Source organism: Oncorhynchus nerka, linkage group LG24 (assembly GCF_034236695.1).
Source record: "Oncorhynchus nerka isolate Pitt River linkage group LG24, Oner_Uvic_2.0, whole genome shotgun sequence".
Lineage (NCBI taxonomy): Eukaryota > Metazoa > Chordata > Actinopteri > Salmoniformes > Salmonidae > Oncorhynchus > Oncorhynchus nerka.
In genome coordinates, this window is record NC_088419.1 from 26,380,283 (window position 1) to 26,387,401 (window position 7,119).

Here is a 7,119-nt window from a genome sequence, read left to right on the forward strand (position 1 = left end):
GTATTTTTTATTTTTTTATTTGAACCCAAAGATGAAAGTGGGCTTAATAGGTATGTGGGCTTAATGGGTATGTGGGCTTAATGGGTATGTGGGCTTAATGGGTATGTGGGCTTAATGGGTATGTGGGCTTAATGGGTATGTGGGCTTAATGGGTATGTGGGCTTAATGGGTATGTGGGCTTAATGGGTATGTGGGCTTAATGGGTATGTGGGCTTAATGGGTATGTGGGCTTAATGGATATGTGGGCTTAATGGGTATGTGGGCTTAATGGATATGTGGGCTTAATGGGTATGTGGGCTTAGTGGGCTTAATGGGTATGTGGGCTTAATGGGTATGTGGGCTTAATGGGTATGTGGGCTTAATGGGTATGTGGGCTTAATGGGTATGTGGGCTTAATGGGTATGTGGGCTTAATGGGTATGTGGGCTTAATGGGTATGTGGGCTTAATAGGTAGGTACACTTACCCTTCTTCATATGGTTTTGAAAAAAATACCCTGAAAAATGTGTCCGTCATCTCAGACTTCTCTGAACTGGCTACTAACTGCCATGGGTTGAAATTATGTTGGGTATACACCCCAAAAAACTGGCGTCCCTCAGGACACCAATTTCCATGTGGTAAAAGCAAGTTAATCTGCTAGTAAATCTATCCAATTCCCTAGGATACACTCCTCTTCTTGAAAACATCACAACCATTTTGTAGCATTGTTAACATTCCTGCTCATCTGAGATATTTTCAGCTAGGAACTAACTGCCTGTTGCTTCACATTGTTGCTCTTTGTCTGTTTAATCAGTCAAATGTGTTTTTTATGACAACCTCAACTACATTTTCATTCCCATGGATTTTGTGCAACTGGAAGCATGACTATGCACTTACTTGCTCCATATAGGAATTCCACAAGGAGATACAAGGACGTGTTTAGCAAAGAAAAGAGGTCACTTCTCATAAACAGTTGACAAATATGGGAAAGGTTGTTATTGTCTGAGTCAATGCAATGTTTTCCACTATGTCCTCATTCTCTCGTGTGACCAGCTGCTTATCTATTCGTTCTGTGGTGACTTGCCTCATCAGGCTTGGGAGGTGTTGCTCAACCAACAAGTCTGAACAATTTACAACTGAGGGGTACTGTATGCTGCCTGCGTGCTGGGGAGAATTACTTCCAGAGACTGAAGTGCAGTCCTTCAGTTTCACCAAGTCTACACACGGATTAGGAGCTTGCTTCGCTTCCCTTAAACAGACTCACTTGTTTTGTAAAGTGAGGAACTATTTTGGAGTTGAGTACTTTAGAGGACTGTTTTTACTTCTTGTTAAGGATTCTGACAAGATCTGACTGACTTTTTCTGACTGTAAAGGGGACAGCTTTCGATGATGAAAACAATGGAGAACGGCCATCCAAGTGATAACTGCACAGCAGAGAATCTGCCACTGTACAAATTTTACGCCTCTGTGATGATCATGGAATTCACCCTGGCTCTGCCGCTCAACCTCTCAGTGCTTTATCTATTCATCTTCAAGCTGAAGTTCTGGAAATCTAAAACCAACAACATTTTCCTGTTCAATCTCGTCTTGGCTGACGTTCTTCTGCTTATATGTTTGCCAGTAAAGGCATATCAGTTTCTTAATGGGAATCGGCGGAGTACAGAGGGAGCGACCTGCAAAGCCATGCTCTTCATGCTGTTTCTGAACCGAGGTGCCAGTATCGCCTTCCTGACTGTGATTTCAGTTGATCGCTATTTCAATGTGGTTCATCCTGGGAAAAAGAACTTTGCCAAGGCTTTTAAAAGGTCTCCTCATATCTCTTTCCTCATCTGGCTACTGCTGCTCCCCCTGACTATCCCCACCATGCTGAAGTCCTTTGAGTGCTGTAATAGTTATGGGCGTGAAGATGACACTCTAGTCGAGGACGTCACTGACACTCTGAGAGAGGTTGTGTTTTTCACCCAGATTCTCATCCCTTTCTTTGTGTTGGTCTACTGCACGGTCCGCATTGTTAACAGACTTAAAAGAAGACCGTAGGGGATAGTACCAAGCTGCGTCGAGCAGTGTTTCTGGTCACCTCAGTAATGCTGGTCTTTTCTTTCTTTTTCTTGCCTTGTACCATAGCTAGAATGGTTCTGTTGATTTTCAGAATCAAGGATCTACAGGATGCTGAGAATATAGCTGTTCAGCTCTATGACGGACTCATGGTTTTGTCCTACATGGATTGTATAGTGGACCCAATTGTGTACTGCTTAAGCAGCACTAAGTTCAAAAGCCTCTACCTGACAACGTATTGCCCCAGTCTACTGAACAAAGATGCAGAATCAGCTGAAAGCCCTAACTTGACAGGAAACAACTCAAATAAAAAATGCAATAACAATGCACTGTACACTGTAAAGGGGTTGCCCTGAATATGACAGTAACTTACAGGAAGCTCAGTGGAAAGTAAAATTCTGTATTTCATAATACAGTTAACCTAATGTAATATAAATGTGGTATCAAAGCAAGTACTGTGTTATGACACACAGTACAATACCGTAACATTGACTGTATTCTACTGTAAAAAAGTCAATGCTACCATAATCAGAATTAATTCATGAAATTCAATGAGGGGATGGGTTTGTATTTCACAGGATTGTACTGTATTTACAAGGGATTGGTGCAAGCAGGTTGGCTGCTTGGCAAAAATTGTTTACACATTACAGCATTTTAATGAATATTTGGTGCTTTATATCACTTACACTTAACAAAGGCTTCCAAACTGGCAGTGACTACAGGACAAAACAGACCAAAAGGACATGGCAAAATGCCTGCTGCCACTCCAATCTGTTTTAAATGTGATGGGGCAACATAACCACATAGGAGTTAAATTGATACAGCGTTCTCACTCACGGGTGCAACAAATATAGCCTCTTACAAGGCAGCCTCAAAACATGTTTTTCTTAATTAAATGTTTTTATTTAACAACAATACCATGCACCAACTAGTGGTCAAAAGGTTTTTGGCACTCCAAAGATATGGTATGGTACTGTGTTCTGTGGGGTGTAATTACAGTACCATTTGAAATACAGCAATTATTTCCCTGCCCAGAACACTTTCCAACAATGCACCATAATGTACATTATGCTGCAGTAATACCCGGACCCAGTTTTCCTTGCATGAAAATTAAGCCGTGATTAGGACTGCCCGAGAGACCCCAAATGAACTAAAAAAATTCAAAAAAATTAATAAAACAATAAATTGATATAAAAAGCATTATAAAATGTGTGGTTTGCATCACTTTTAATGCCCGATGTCGCATATCACTAAAACATTTCAAGTTAGTAAACTTACGGCCAAAATTTATGTTATTTTTAGAACATTTACTCAGGCGTTTCTGGACTCCGGGGGGAGCAAACCTTCCGTGTTAACCACTATTTTCAGCGCCAATCTCCGATAGTGTAATTACAAAGATCGGCCACCAGACAGAGCCAAAAGTGTTTATTAGGAAATCTTCTTGAAGGTAGAGGTTTCATGTTATTTATTGATTGAGTACTACAGACAGTTACCAAGTGTTTAACACACTGTGACATATATGTTAAAGGGAAATGTACTGTTTTCTATGACAGTGTAGCATAGTAGACTGCTTTTCTCAAATAGAGGACATGTTTTATTACTGCATTATGACTATTTGTTCTCATGATGAGACATTCATGTTAGTTTGCCAAGCCAGACTGTGATTCACTACTTGTTTCTGTTATCATCAGTCATCTGGTTTCTTTCACCTGTGATGTCATCCTTCATGTTAAAAAGCTCATAATGACTCTGTTGTTACTAATTGTCTGGGTCAAATAAATATGACTCTTATGATCCATAAAAAGTGTGTTGCTATTGTTGTTATTAGTTCTACTACCACTACTTGCCCACAGTCCTTGGGAGCGGGCCGTGTCAGTGGCACTGGGTTATCCTCAAAGCGGGAGAAGAAGGTGGTTAACTTGTCCGGGTAGCGAGACGTTGGTGTCCAGGACATGGCTGGTTTTCCATGAGCGACCTACACAACATACACCTAGCTTACTACACAACATACACTTAGTATTACTTTCTTAGCTGCAGTAAAAACTAGGCAAACAGAAACTGAACAAGTTCCACAGACATGTGACTAACAGAAATTGAATAATGTGTCCCTGAACAAAGAGGGGGCCAAAATCAAAAGTAACAGTAACAGTCAGTATCTGGTGTGGCCACCAGCTGCATTAAGTACTGCAGTGCATCTCCTCCTCATGGACTGCACAAGATTTGCCAGTTCTTGCTGTGAGATGTTACCCCAGTCTTCCACCAAGGCACCTGCAAGTTCTCTGACATTTATGGTGGGAATGGCCCTAGCCCTCACCCTCCGATCCAACAGGTCCCAGACGTGCTCAATGAAATTGAGATCCGGGCTCTTTGCTGGCCATGGCAGAACACTGACATTCCTGTCTTGCAGGAAATCACGCACAGAACGAGCAGTATGTCTGGTGGCATTGTCATGCTGGAGGGTCATGTCAGGATGAGCCTGAAGGATGATAAACACATGAGGGAGGAGGATGTCTTCCCTGTAACGCACAGCGTTGAGATTGCCTGCAATGACATCAAGCTCAGTCCGATGATGCTGTGACACACCACCCCAGACCATGACGGACCCTGCACCCCAAAATCGATCCCGCTCCAGAGTACAGGCCTTGATGACGATAAACGCGAATCCGACCATCACCCCTGGTGAGACAAAACTGCAACTCGCCAGTGAATAGCACTTTTGCTAGTCCTGTCTGGTCCAGTGACGATTGGTTTGTGCCCATAGGCGACGTTGTTGCCGGTGATGTCTGGTGAGGATCTGCCTTACAAAAGGCCTACAAGCCCTCAGTCCAGCCTCTCTCAGCCTATTGCGGACAGTCTGAGCACTGATGGAGGGATTGTGCGTTCCTGGTGTAACTCGGGCAGTTGTTGTGGCCATCCTCTACCTGTCCCGAAGGTGTGGTGTTCGGATGTACCAATCCGGTGCAGTTGTTGTTACACGTGGTCTGCCACTGCGAGGACGATCAGCTGTCCATCCTGTCTCCCTGTCTTAGGCGTCTCACAGTACGGACATGGCAATTTATTATCCTGTCCTCATGCCTCCTTGCAGCACGCCTAAGGCATGTTCACGCAGATGAGCAGGGACCCTGGCGTCTTTCTTTTGGTGTTTTTCAGAGTCTGTAGAAAGGCCTCTTTAGTGTCCTAAATTTTCATAACTGTGACCTTAATTGCCTACCATCTGTAAGCTGTTCCACAGGTGCATGTTCTTTAATTGTTTATGGTTCATTGAACAAGCATGGGAAACAGTGTTTAAACCCTTTACAATGAAGATCTGTGAAGTTATTGGGGATTTTTACGAATTATCTTTGAAAGACAGGATCCTGAAAAAGGGGCGTTTCTTTATTTGCTTAGTTTACATATCTCCCTGGCATATCGCATAATTTATGCAGCAGCATACAAGACATTTTTTGGACTCTGGAAGGTGGCCCAGTACTTTTTGTGGGCAAAAAAATTATCATCAAATTGTCATCAAAGTCTGGCATTCTCTGGATTTATGGTGCTTTCAAGACAACTGAGATCTCTAAAAAAAACAAGATCGAATCATGACGTCAGTGATCTTCAGGTCGGAGCTCTAGAAAGAGGCCCGAGTTCCTGACTTGGAATTCCGATTTGGATGACTGTTCACAATGTGTTTTCCCAGTTGGAGCTCGTTTTTTAAGAGATCCCAGATGTCTTGAACTCAGTGAAGTCTGAAATTTCCAAGTTTTGAACGTGGCAGAAGTCATGCTGGATTGACAGCATGGCCAATGTATTCCACCTTTTCTGGCACATGGCATTTAAATGTTTATCCTTTTCAGCTTGGAAAAGAGACCCTTAAACCCAGACTTGGACCACACACCCACTCCACTGAATAGCAGGATAGTGATTGCTTTGCAACACTTGCAGTTAGCCACTGATTCTTTCCAAACCACTCATTGTTGAATTTGCGATTTCAAACTTGTTGTGTAATGTTTATGTCCTATGGACGATGAGCGCCTATACGTTTTATCTATAATTTCTCTTCATATGACAAGGATTTGCCAGTAGATTTTCAACTTGATTAATGATGAGATTTTGAAAGTATGATGTTGACATGATCACTCCAATCAAAGCTACAGTAGATATAATGTAATTTGACATAATTTTATCTGTGGCCAATGACATTGAGCCTTCTTGAATGGGCACTTCTAATGTAACTCTATGGCAGCATCCAAGGGGCTTGAATTGTCGAACTCTGCCCGTAGATTTTGCAGTGACATAGTGTCCCCATGAGTGACAGAACACTGAGCCAATCACGACGCAACTAGAGAACATTTCCAACTCCTACGCTCCGTATTTTCCACTGCATGCCCCACCACCACAGAAAACATTGGGCTAGGCTAAAACACCTGCATTTTGGAGCTGCCTTACTCAAGCAAAAAAGAGACCATGTTTGTACGTGGCTTTATTAACTTAATGATATATTTTTTACATTGTTTGCAAACTGATGTGTGACATATTAATGCCAAATGTACAAATCGGTCGGCCGGGGACAGGAGTGTATTATCGGCTGAGCACATTAAGCCTAGATGATAGGGGAGATCAAGTGCATCACTAGCGGCTGCCTAGGCTACAGTATTATGTGGGAATAAATGGGAAAAGATGTCCAAAAATACAATCATTTTCTGGTGTTTTTACAGTCTATTATGTACAACAATGAAAAGTATTTGCACATATATACACTGAGTGTACAAAACATTAAGAACACCTGCTCTTTCCATGACAGACTGACCAGCTAAATCCAGGTGAAACCTGTGATCCCTTATTGATGTCACTTGTTAAATCCACTTCAATTACTGTAGATGACGGGGAGGAGACAGGTTAAAGAAGGATTTTTCAGCCTTCAGACAATTGGGGCATGGATTGTGTATGTGTGCCATTCAGAGGGTGAATGGGCAAAACAAAAGTTTTAAGTGCCTTTGAACGGGGTACGGTAGGTAGTAGGTGCCAGGGTCACTCAGGTTCACTCAGAGTATATATATAATATATTTGTTGTAGTTTTTTTTGCTCAGAAAACTTGTCTCACATGCCGT

General features: G+C 42.3%; 1 pseudogene; it reads left to right on the forward strand.

The window, feature by feature from the left end:
- Positions 1-1,065: 1,065 nt before the first annotated feature.
- On the forward strand, positions 1,066-3,828 carry LOC115107739 (12-(S)-hydroxy-5,8,10,14-eicosatetraenoic acid receptor-like; annotated as a pseudogene).
- The last annotated feature ends 3,291 nt before the right edge of the window (positions 3,829-7,119 follow it).